The sequence below is a fragment of the Cupressus sempervirens genome, chromosome 9, assembly GCF_028749045.1.
Source record: "Cupressus sempervirens isolate cs-2001-9-10 chromosome 9, ASM2874904v1, whole genome shotgun sequence".
Taxonomy (NCBI): domain Eukaryota; kingdom Viridiplantae; phylum Streptophyta; class Pinopsida; order Cupressales; family Cupressaceae; genus Cupressus; species Cupressus sempervirens.
This window is the reverse complement of record NC_143126.1, coordinates 518,734,253-518,746,296: the sequence shown is the minus strand read 5'-3', so window position 1 is coordinate 518,746,296 and position 12,044 is coordinate 518,734,253.

The window sequence follows — 12,044 nt, the reverse complement described above, 5'->3', positions numbered from 1 at the left end:
GTCTCATACTAAAAAACCACCTAATCATCTTTATAGAAACTATCAATGACATAAAGTAGATAAGATATTGGATTTTACTCTTCCTAAGGGTTGTTCATCTCCGTCTATCTTTCCTACTTGATTTACACCTATTTTATCTTCTACATCTATTCCATCTACTATTACATCTCAACTCATTGATGTTCTTTCTTTGAAACCTATAGTAATTGATCCTAATCAAAAGCCCATCCCTCATAAATCTATTCATAATCAACATGCTTGTCAAGCTAGAGCTAAGACTCAAGCTAAATCTCTTGCTTCTCAACTTGCATCTTCATCACAACCTTTACCCTTCTTTGATCACACCCTATGTGTTTCTTTAGAGGAGGTTCAACAAGGTAATAACATTAATTTGGAAAAAAATGATGTTTCTATTCATATGTTAGATTATGCTAATATAGATATGGAAAATACTTTAAATTATAGTAGTGATGATGATTTTATTATTGTAGATAATGATTTACCTTACATTTTTTCTATGTAGCTTACAATGACTCCTAGTAACAAGCATAGTGACTCTTAAAGTCCTTTCTTAGAACTCACTATGATTCCTACTATTATGTATATGGTTCCTCTCATGAGTCACCATCCTTCCCATAGTATTTTGGACTAATATAGGGCACATAGAATGTTTGACATGAACTCCATCCATAATGGTAGTTTTAGTGTTCTTCTATTGTATTTCTCTCCTCTTATGCTTTTTTTTTTCTATTTTTCTATTTGATTTCTTTAGATGTTCCTTGTTTCTTTGTTGAGTGCAAGAGGATAAAGTGATCACTTTGTTATCTACAATCTTCTATTTGTATCTCTCTTTCCCATATGTTGTTTTATTTTATATTTCACATGTGCTATTGTCTGTACCAATGGTCTTGCTTAGTCTTCTTGGTTCCTTATCGGTAGTGTAAATAAAAAATTATTATTACACTTTACTTAGGTTTACTTAGGTTAAATACATTATCATATAGACACATAGGAGTATGCATAGTCATATGAGTTGTCTTGTTGACAACACAAGAGCTCGCATATTCATATGAGTTGTCATGTAGAAAACATAGTTGTTTGTACTCCAATTAAGCACATGGTGTCTACAATATCTCTTTAAGAGATACACCTATGTAAGCTTATCCTCTCCTAATCACACAAACTCCTATGCTCAATGGAGGATAATCCACTCTCAGTGGACATGTGCTTAGTTGTGAGACTTATCATTTTGTTGACTCCTAGTCATTCTAGATGCCTTTATATATAGGCACTTCTAGTGTGTATTCATATGGTATTCACTCTCATTATTGTTATTATAATCATCCATTATTGGTCCATATTGTGCTAGTGCTTGAGCTTCTTAATCTTGGTATTATTTTACCCTAAGGAAAATTGTTACATGGTATCAGAGTCATAGGAGATCTCTTCACAGAGCCATTGGAGACCATTTTTGCTTTACCTCTCAGAGGGCCATGATTCATATTTGAAGTATCTATAGTTATTGGGAGCATCTAGAGACAAATTGGACCTCACCATTGTGTCCAGAGTGTCGATTCAATGAATTTTTACTATAAATTTCCCTACCCTAGGGCATAGTCAAATCTAAGGCAATTTTTTTTGCAAACTGGAACCTGAAGGCCTAATTTGCAAAATTGGTATGATCTCTTTAGATCTATGCAATTAATTTTTAGATCTAAATTTTTTATTTATTTCTATGCAATTTGTTTGGATTTGCATTTTTTTTCCATAAAAGTTTTGGTCTTTTAGGCCTGTAGTAGAGCAATTTTTACTATAGGCAAACTAGGCGATCAAACCCCGATAGTTTTAGCCAAGATATTCCATAGAATATTCTACATCATACTAGAATTTACACAGCATACCAATGGAATTCACATCATAATCAGCATTCAAACCATGGTAAGTGGTGAGACAATTAGCTTCAACACTCCTAGTAGCCTCCAAGATGCTTTACCCTCTATGGCTCTTTGCTTTTAAATACATTGGCCTCCTCACAAATGGTGTATGTGGATTAAAATCCCACACCCACTATTATAGCTCTACTCCTCCACAAACCACTAACACTACCAATGTGGCTCCTCCTCTATGATCTTCTCCCTAGCGCTAACTGTCTGCTCCTCCTCCACTGGTAGTGAACAACTCTCAGATGACCACTTTTTTCCACCATGTCATAGCCCCCAGAAATGTCATTATCACCAATGTAGCAGTCTACATCAACCCTTGGCACAATTAGCACTATCACATAAATAGTGAAAAGTTAGTGCTACATTAGTAGGACATGTCATTGTATGGATCTGATACACGAACACTATATAACATAGTCATCTATCAATACTACCATGTCAGCTAGCCAAGTTATTTTTTGTTGATATCATCATTTCACTAGCCCAAATTTGATGATCATTTGAACATCATAAGTAAACCAAATTACACTACCAAGACAATTGTTTGGCTGTCAAATTTAACCTTGCAATATTTTGACGTCATTCAAGTAGACCCCTCACCATATGTAATTTTGATTGGACAGTCCAACTTCGATAGGCCATATCTTAGTCATCTAGACTCCAAATTAGGTGCAATTTTTTTTATTTGGGCTAGAATTTCCTCAACTTTTTAGTGGTGCTATTATTTTTTGGTTTAGGTGCATAGATTTGTCAAAAAAATTGTTTTTGGTGACTATACCTATCCAATCCTACATTTTGCAACTTCAAATGGTCTACATGGGCTCATCTTGACACATATTCAAGTTCTTTTTTTAAGTGCATAATGTTTTGTCTACTTACTAGATCTATAATCATATTATAGGTTTATGTGGACAGAAATACTACTTTTAGAAATAGATCCTTTTTTGCATTGTATTTCTTTGATTAAACTTCAAAATTGTTGTATATATGAGCTACATTGCTAAGTACCAAATTTGAACTCCAAGAGGAGATTTTAAATAGAAAAATTAGAAGTCCACTTTTTTCCATTTTGAAAAGTGGCTTATTGTAAACACACTACATATGAAGTGTCTAAAGCATTCATTTGGGGGGGGGTGTTCTTTGGTAGAATGAAAAGAGGGGGGCGTCTTGTGTTCTTGTGTCTATTTGATACTATGCTCTTTCTTTTGCATTATGGGTTATTTTTCTAAGTTAACACCACATAATTATGCTACTTACAAAAAAAAGATAAAGGAAGCATTAGTTGAAAAAGGTTTATTACATTATATAACTAGTGCAATAAAAAAACCTGGTGATGATGCTGATGAGTCTCGTAAAGAAGATTGGGCATTAAAATAAGAAATGGCCCTAGGAACCTTGTTAAAGAATATCTTAGATCCTATCAAATATCACATTAGGAACATTAACAATCCAATAGAAGTTTGGGATAAACTTGAAGCATTGTATGGGATAGTATATGAAGATATGGCCCATACCATTGAGGACAATCTTCTCAAATTGGATCCTAGGAATTTTGAAACCATCAAAGATTATCTTACCCAAGTGGACATGTATAGGTCACAAATTAAGGATTGTGGTGAACCCATCAAGGATGGAAAGTTGATCAAACATGTGATGACTCATCTTTTTCTTGAATATGTTGCTTTTATTTCTAGTTATAATACTTGCAAGTTAAAAATGCGAAGTGCCTTCACTAAGCCCTCATTTGAGTCATTTTTAGGAATTCTGGTCTTAGAACACAAAAAGTTAGTGAGTATGAGAATTTTCTAGTCTTCCAAGACCAAAGCCTTGGTAGCTAATCAAGGGAATCAAGGTGGAAGGCTAAGCCATAAGATCACACAAAACAATCTTCCTCTACACATCAAGCTACCTCCTCTCATCAATCTTCCTCGACAAAAAAATCTTCCTCACAACAAGGAAAGTTTTTTTCCAAAAATAATAATAAGGTGAGCAACTTCAAAAAAAGGGAGAAGAAAACTTCTGCATATTGTAAGAAGAATGGTCATGATGAACATAAGTGTAAGGATAAGAAAATTGGCGAGTTGCTAAACTAAATGAGTAAACATAAAATTGATGTGCCAAAATCCTACAAGGATAAGGGATCTTCAACCACTTCAAAAGGTAAGGCACAAACTTTGGTAGCAAGTACAAACAATTCCGAGGAATGGGTTCTTGATTCAGGAGCTACACATCATATGGGTGCTTCAAGGGAGCATTTTTCCTCTTTGAAACCATCACATGTAACTTACATCTATGTGGTAAATGATACACGAGTGGAAGTTGAAGGAAAAGGGAATGTTGAGTTGGACAATGGAATTTCCAAGGATGTTCTTCATGTTCTCAACCTTAGCACCAACCTTCTTTCAATCTACCAAATAACTCACTATGGATGTGGAAAAAAAGTGGACTTCCTTCTTGATTTAGTTGTGGTGAAAAATTTAAATGATAATTCTATAGTGGCAATTGGAAAGGCTAATCATGATACAAGAATTTATTCCTTTTCTCATTTTGTGCCTAAATCCACTTCCCTTGCCTTGTTAACCCACTCAAATTCAAACAATAAACTATGGCATGAGAGATTTGGACATCTCAATTACCACTACCTTCAACAACTTAGCACCAAGGATATGGTCATAGTTCTACCTCAAGTATTCAGAGGGTGTATGTATAGGTTGTGGAGCAGAAAAGCATCCCAAAGAGAAGTTTGACAAGAGGAAGTCTTTGAGAGCTACTATTGTTCTTGAATTGGTTCATAGTGATGTAGTTGGCTCATTTCCAATACCATCATTTGGAAAGTCTTACTATGTTCTCACCTTCATTGATGACTTTTCATGCTACACTTGGATCTTCTTTCTTTCTCATAAGAGTGAAATGTTTGATAATTTTATCACCTTCAAAGCTCAATTTGAGAAGCAATCAGGGAAATCCATCAAGATTCTTTGAACAAATAATGGAAGGGAATATGTGAACTCAAGGATTATATAATTTTGTACTCATGAGGGTGTTGATCTTCAACATTTAGTTGCATACACTCCACAACAAAATGATGTTGTTGCAAGGAAGAATAGAATACAAGGAGATGACCACTTTTATGCTACAACATAAGTCTGTAGAACAAGTTTTTGGGTAAAAGCTATGTGTTGTGCCAATTACATCCAAAATAGAAGTCCCCGTAAGGCCTTGGATGAAATTACACCTTTTGAGGCTTGGTGTGGTAGCAAACCAATTGTAAAGCACTTTAATGTTTTTGGTTTTCTAGCATGGGCAAGGATACCTCCACAAAAATGGAAGGCATTGGAACCTCAAAGTAAACCTTGTATATTTGTTGGATATCCTAACCACCTTAAGGCATACAAACTCATGGATCCAGAGATACATGAAATATTCTTTGAGAGGAGTATTCACTTTGAAGAAACTTGTCCAAGTTTGGCTCCTTCAACTCCTTCTTCCTCCTTCATGGAAAGTGATGATAGTGACGATAGTGACTTGGAAAATGATATTCCTTCAACTTTGACTCGCAGGATACCACCTTCATAGGATCCACAAATAATTGAGGATCTTCCTTCTTCTTCTTCTTCCACTAAACCTTATTGGGCACAACAAACACTTGATTCAGTAGGTTCATCAGTGGGGAATCATTTAGATACTAGGAGGACAAGGTCACAACACAAATCATTTCCACATGCATATATTTCCATTTCTTCTAATCCAGAATCATCTAAGGAAGCATCAGGGGTTCCTAAATGGGACAAGGCCATGGAGGAAGAATATAACTCTTTAATGAAAAACAACACTTGGGACTTAGTTCATCTTCATAAGGGAAGAAAGTTGGTTCAGTGCAAGTGGATCTATCAGACAAAGGTTGTAGTGGATGGAAGAGTGGATAAGTATAAGGCTAGACTTGTTGCCAAAGGTTTCTCATAGGTTCATGGTATTGACTATACTAAGACCTCTGCACCGATAGCTAAGATGAACTCCATTCATTTGACACTAGCTATTGCTGTAGCTCATGGTTGGGTTGTACATTAGATGGATGTCAAGAGTGCATTCTTGAATGGGGATCTTATTCAAGAGCTTTATATGGAGTAGCCACAAGGTTTCATTCTAGATTCTACTATGGTTTGAAGGCTGAGGAAGTCTATCTATGGCCTTAAGCACAATTCTAGGGCTTGGTATGCCAAGATAGATTCCTTCCTACTCTCAGCAAGATTCACCAGCTATCATTCAGATTCAAATGTCTACATTCTTCAGAGGGATGAATCACACTTGATGCTAGTGCTTTATGTAGATGACTTGATCATTATAGGAAGTAATTTATCAATCATTGTCAGTGTCAAGACTTATTTGTAGGATAGATTTGCTATGATAGACTTGGGTTCACTTCATTATTTCCTTCTATTCAAATCACACGATCTTTAGTTGGGATTACACTTTCTCAACCCAAGTATGATCTTCATTTACTCTCTCACTTTTGCATGAGCCATTGTAATCCTACACCTACTCCCTTTCTTTCAGATGTAAAGTTAGAGACCAAGTGTTCCACTCCACTTGTTGATGATACATTGTACAAACAATTGGTTTGGAGTCTCATCTACTTGACACATACATTCCCTAACATAGCTTTTGCAATTGGCATGGTTTCTCGCTTCATGCAAGGGCCACGTGAGCTTCATTGGAAGGCTACCAAATGCATATTACACTACATACAAGGTACACATACACATGGGATACACTATGTAGTAGGTATTAGACTTTAGTTGGTTGGATATATAGACTCAAACTATGTAGGGGATCTTTATTCTTGCAAGTCTACTTCAGGTTACATGTTTCATCTTGGTTTTGGCCCCATTTGTTGGTAGAGTAAGAACCAAAATAATATTGCTCTTTCATGTACTGAGGCTGAGCATCAAGGAGTTGTCACTACGGATACAAAAGCTATTTGGTTACAACATATTCTGAAGAAGTTTGAATTTGACATACCTAAACCCACAATCATAAATTGTGATAATCAGAGTGCTATTGAGATGTCAAAACATCTAGTTCAAAATCAATAGAGTAAACATATCGAGGTTCATATGCACTATATCAGAGATTTGATACATGAGTAGGTCATTGCATTGCAATGTTTTCCTATAGTAGATTAGGTTGTAGGTATCTTCACCAAACCCTTCACTACGATCAAGTATCATCATTTGCAAGATCTCTTGGGGGTGTAAGATATTTCACTAGGGCCTAGTAGCTAGCACCCATCATGCATTTTCATCATAGCTTTTGTGAGCTTAAGTGCATTCCCCTAAGTTTCATTTAAGGAGGGGTGTTAGTGTAAATAATTAATTATTATTACACTTTACTTAAGTTTACTTAGGTTAAATGCATTATCATATAGACACCTAGGCGTATGCATAGTCATATGAGTTGTCTTGTTGACAACATAGGAGTTTGCATATTCATCTAAGTTGTCATGTAGAAAACATAGGTGTTTTTACTCCAATTCAAAAAATGGTGTCTACAACATCTCTTTACAAGATACCCCTATCTAATCTTATCCTCTCATCATCGCACAAGCTCTTGTGATCAATGGAGAATAATCCACTCTTGGTGGACATGCACTTGGTTGTGAGGCTTATCACTTTGCGGACTCCTAGTCATTCTAGATGCCTTTATATATAGGCACTTCTAGTGTGTAGTCATATGGTATTCATTATCATTGTTATTATTATGATCATCCATTATTGGTCCATATTGTGCTAGTGCTTGAGCTTCTTGATCTTGGTGTTATTTTGCCCTAAGGAAAATTCTTACACTTATGATATGGTAGAATTGATTCTTTTTGGTCTCAATGTTATTGACCCAAAAAGACTCTTTTTCATATTCATTTTGTGTCTTTTCCTCCATTATATTGTAGTTCCACTTCCTTTGGGGAATGATGATATTATCGTACTTGACATAATATTACATATTATCATATGATCTTACTAACCTCTTAGTTACTAGATCCCTTTTGTTCCTTATCTTTTCACATACTCATTTTCCTTGCTATTTTTATCCTCTTGGGAGAATCTCATAATGGAAATTTTATTTTGTGGATTCATGTACACTTCCTTTAAATTTATTTCTCCCATTAAGTTGCTTTCAATCACTTTAAAGTGGGGGCATACACTCTACTTATCATTTTCCATGGAATTCAAATACATATTCTATGTATAGCTTAGAATACTTTAACCTTAGTGCTTAATATGCTTTATAGGGTACAATATTCAATGTCATCCCATTTTACAAAGAATTCCCCATGGTTCTTCCCTTATTCATTTTCCTTGTGTGATTTAGAATAAGGGACACAAACCTTATCGAGCAATCAACAATGCCACTTATTTTGTAGCACTTATCTCTCTTTATTTTGACTCTAGATTTGATAAGACTCAAGTCTATTGGGGGCTTTATTATTTCTTTCCTCTTTAGTTATAATAAGACATTCTCTTTTTCTCTTGATCTTCTTTACCAAAAGTTTGAGGAAACTCATACGCTTGCTAAAATAGGGGCTTAATAGACTATCTTAAATTGGATACACTTTCCTTTTAAGACCATTAAGTTCCCTTCTCTTCATGATTCCATCTTTGGACCATGGATATGCTCATGTTAACTCTCTTTTCCTTCTCTCTCTTCCATATTTCTACCTTATCTCTCTAGTATCATCCCTAGCTCTTTGTGGTACCCAGGACATATTAACCTTGACCAAGTCAACCGAGTCGACCTAGTCCCTGAAAGATTTGGATCTCAGTATTTGAAAACCCTCGAGGGTTTAATTACTTTGTGATTGTTATCCTATCAACCTATATTATTTTCCCACTCAAAAAATCATATGTATGATGACTTGGATGTTTCATTTTCATACCTTGTATATTCAAAATCTTTCATTCATCCAAAATTTTATCTCTAGTGATTATTTTTAGACTTTTTCATTCAAGGATTTCAATTATTCAAGCATTTTCAAGCATTCAAGCAACATGATTTTATCTTTCATTTCCTCTTCAAGATCTAGTATATTTTTGGTTGTCAGTGGAGGAGATACATATTTAAGCATTCAACATCTTTATTGATTCATATCCATATCCATGGCACCATAAAATAGTTATGATAGATCCATTGCAAAGTGTGGAGATATCCTAAATCCCTAATTCAAGATCTACATTACATACATGTATTACATATACAAATACAAGGTGAATCCTAAAATTTATCTTGTTCTTTACACTCCTTTATATTTACATTTACATTTCTCATTTACAGTAGATTCCTTAACCTAGGGCTTGACCAAGGCAAGCCCTCATAAAATGCCAACCTTGAAACCTTTCTTTTCTATGGTGATTTGTAGGTCAGGGGTGAAAAGAACTACAAATCTAGAACCTAAAATTCACATGCTTTCTAGAGTTGTTAGTTTCAGAGGCACAAACTATGCTAATCTAGTTGCAAGATATCCTTCGATGTTGACATAGACATCTAGTCTTGGATTCGAGGGAGATTTTTAGGTTTTGTTCCTTTCATCATCTCATTTTGAGATTTATAGATAGATGTTCAGAAGAGTTTCATAATTGAAAGTTATTAAGAAAAAATACACCTTCCTCTATGCACTTCAAGGTGATTCTTTTACATTTCATTTAATTTCATATATGTACAGGCTAGATTTGTAGCTTAGTTGGATTGATTGTATTCACATAGCATCTAGATTTAGATTTCCTAAGTGCTTAGCTAAATTTCACATTCATATTATCCTATTAAGGGCCTAAGAGATTGCATTTCCTTGTATTGCATTCCTCTTTACAACTCGGATTCAGTATTAGCACCCTTCTTCCTTTGGGTCTTTGCTAATCTAATTTGGAGCACAAGTGGAATCATTCTTGGAAATCCCCCTCTTTCCCTTACACACAACTATTAGAATGGCTCAGTTCCCTATAAAGTGGAGACCTACATCCTATTAAAGTGCTTCTATTATTCCATTAAATAACACATATTAAAAAAATTCTTCACAAATCCCATCTAACATCAATTGCTCCACTTAAGGAATAATATTAAATAAATAGATCCAAAAGTCTAAACAATAATAGTATCAAATGCATAAAGAGACATAATGCTTCAATCAATAAATTTATGATAATAAATGATTAGAAGCTTATTCAAAACCTTGGTTGGAAGGCTAATAACTATAAGAGCTTCCTTCTAACCCAACAACATTCTATTGTGTAAAACTTCTTTCCAACCCACCAAATTATATTTATCATGAAATAAAATAAAACAAGATACAACGTTAACACTAGAATTGCTAAAAAATGTTGATTTCCAATATAGTTATTTATTTTAGACTAGCTGATTATCTTGTTATGTAATTAATACATTATGAGTCTTCAATCCCTGTAAAATCTATTTTTACCTAAAATAAATTGTAACTTTAATTGAAAATATATAATTAAAACATTATAATTAGTAATATTAATCCATTCAAAAAATACTATTATTATATAATTTAATTTGAATATGATTCCAAGACTAAAATGATTCAAAGAAAGGTAGTTATAATAATACATGTTAAGTCCAAACTTTTTAAACCTCATCATTGTTAAGAAACCAGAGAACATGGGTTCAATTGACTCAGCACAACTGAGCTACTTGACAAAGAAATACTAGAATCACTTGGTCAAAGCAAGAATCAATGAGAAAAAGTAACAATGGGATAGGGTTGAGAAAATGTTAATGCTAAGAAATATGATGTGTTAACCCAACAAGAAACTAAAAAAATAACATTCCAGAAACTGGAGAAGGAAAGAATAAAGAATGCTACTTTGTTTTTCCAAAAAACCAAACACACAACATAATAAGAGATGGAGACAACACAAACACGAGGTTGGAGATAGAAAGATTGCTTACTTGCTCTCTATTAAACTAAAATGAACTATTACGAATTTGGAATAAAATTGCAAACTTAGAAAACTGAATAACTAACTACTACTACTATTGTTCATAAAATAAACTTGCAAAAACACATGTGGTTGCATACAATAAACCCAAATGAATCAGTACTCATAAGGAAAAGACATTCACTTTCAAAACACATAAACTTTCACTGTGTTGTTGCACACTCTAAAATTCATTCTGCTCTTGACGCTTCCTACAAAACTCTTCTGCTCTCAAGAATGTATGGAATAAATGAACATTCTTCCTTTTTGTCTACTTGTTATCCACATAAAATTTTCCACTTAATTCCAATATTCAAACTTCAATTCCAACCACTATCTTTATAAGCATAGCCCAAATTCATAGCTCAAATACACGCTTGCATAATAAAAGTGAAGTTGTTGTCATACTGCTTTCTTCTCCCATTTTATTCATTGCTTTGTTTGATGAGCACAACATTGCTAATAGAAGCTACGCAGTTGATGGAGAGAAATGGGCACTCGATGCAAATGATGAAGGTTGAGGGCCTAGATCTTTGTGTTTAAGTATAGATTTGGACAGACTTGTGGGCAATGAATTGAAAGAAATGAATGGACGAGTAAATATAGTAGTCAATTGAGTTTGTAAGGAGGGGATCTTTAAAAATAGTGAAGTGGAATGAATCAGGTGGCATTCCCATGAAGCATTGAAACAAAACATGTATTCCCTAATTGTTCACTTGTTTTTCTATCTTTTTAATGAAAATGATTGGATCAAGGAGTTTAAATAAGGAAGAGTAATTAGTAGTTGGGTATATTAGTTTTTATTCTTTTAAAGATTCTAGAAATTACAAATAGTTTTCAAATTTTATAAAGTAATTTATTTAATAAATTTTCTTATTAAAATTTATATTTTAAGAAATTTCAAAGTGTTTAAATAGTTTCTTTATAATTAATTTTAAACGTTTCAAAATTTTATTTAGAAATTTTAAATAGCTTCTAGAATTTTTTATTGCAATACTTAGCAAGTCTCCCTTTTAAAAATATCAATGTCAACTAATATTTAGTTCCTAATGCAATCTTTCAGTTTTCTTGGATATGGCTCTTTGTCTGAGCTTTCCTTCTATTGTTTCCACTT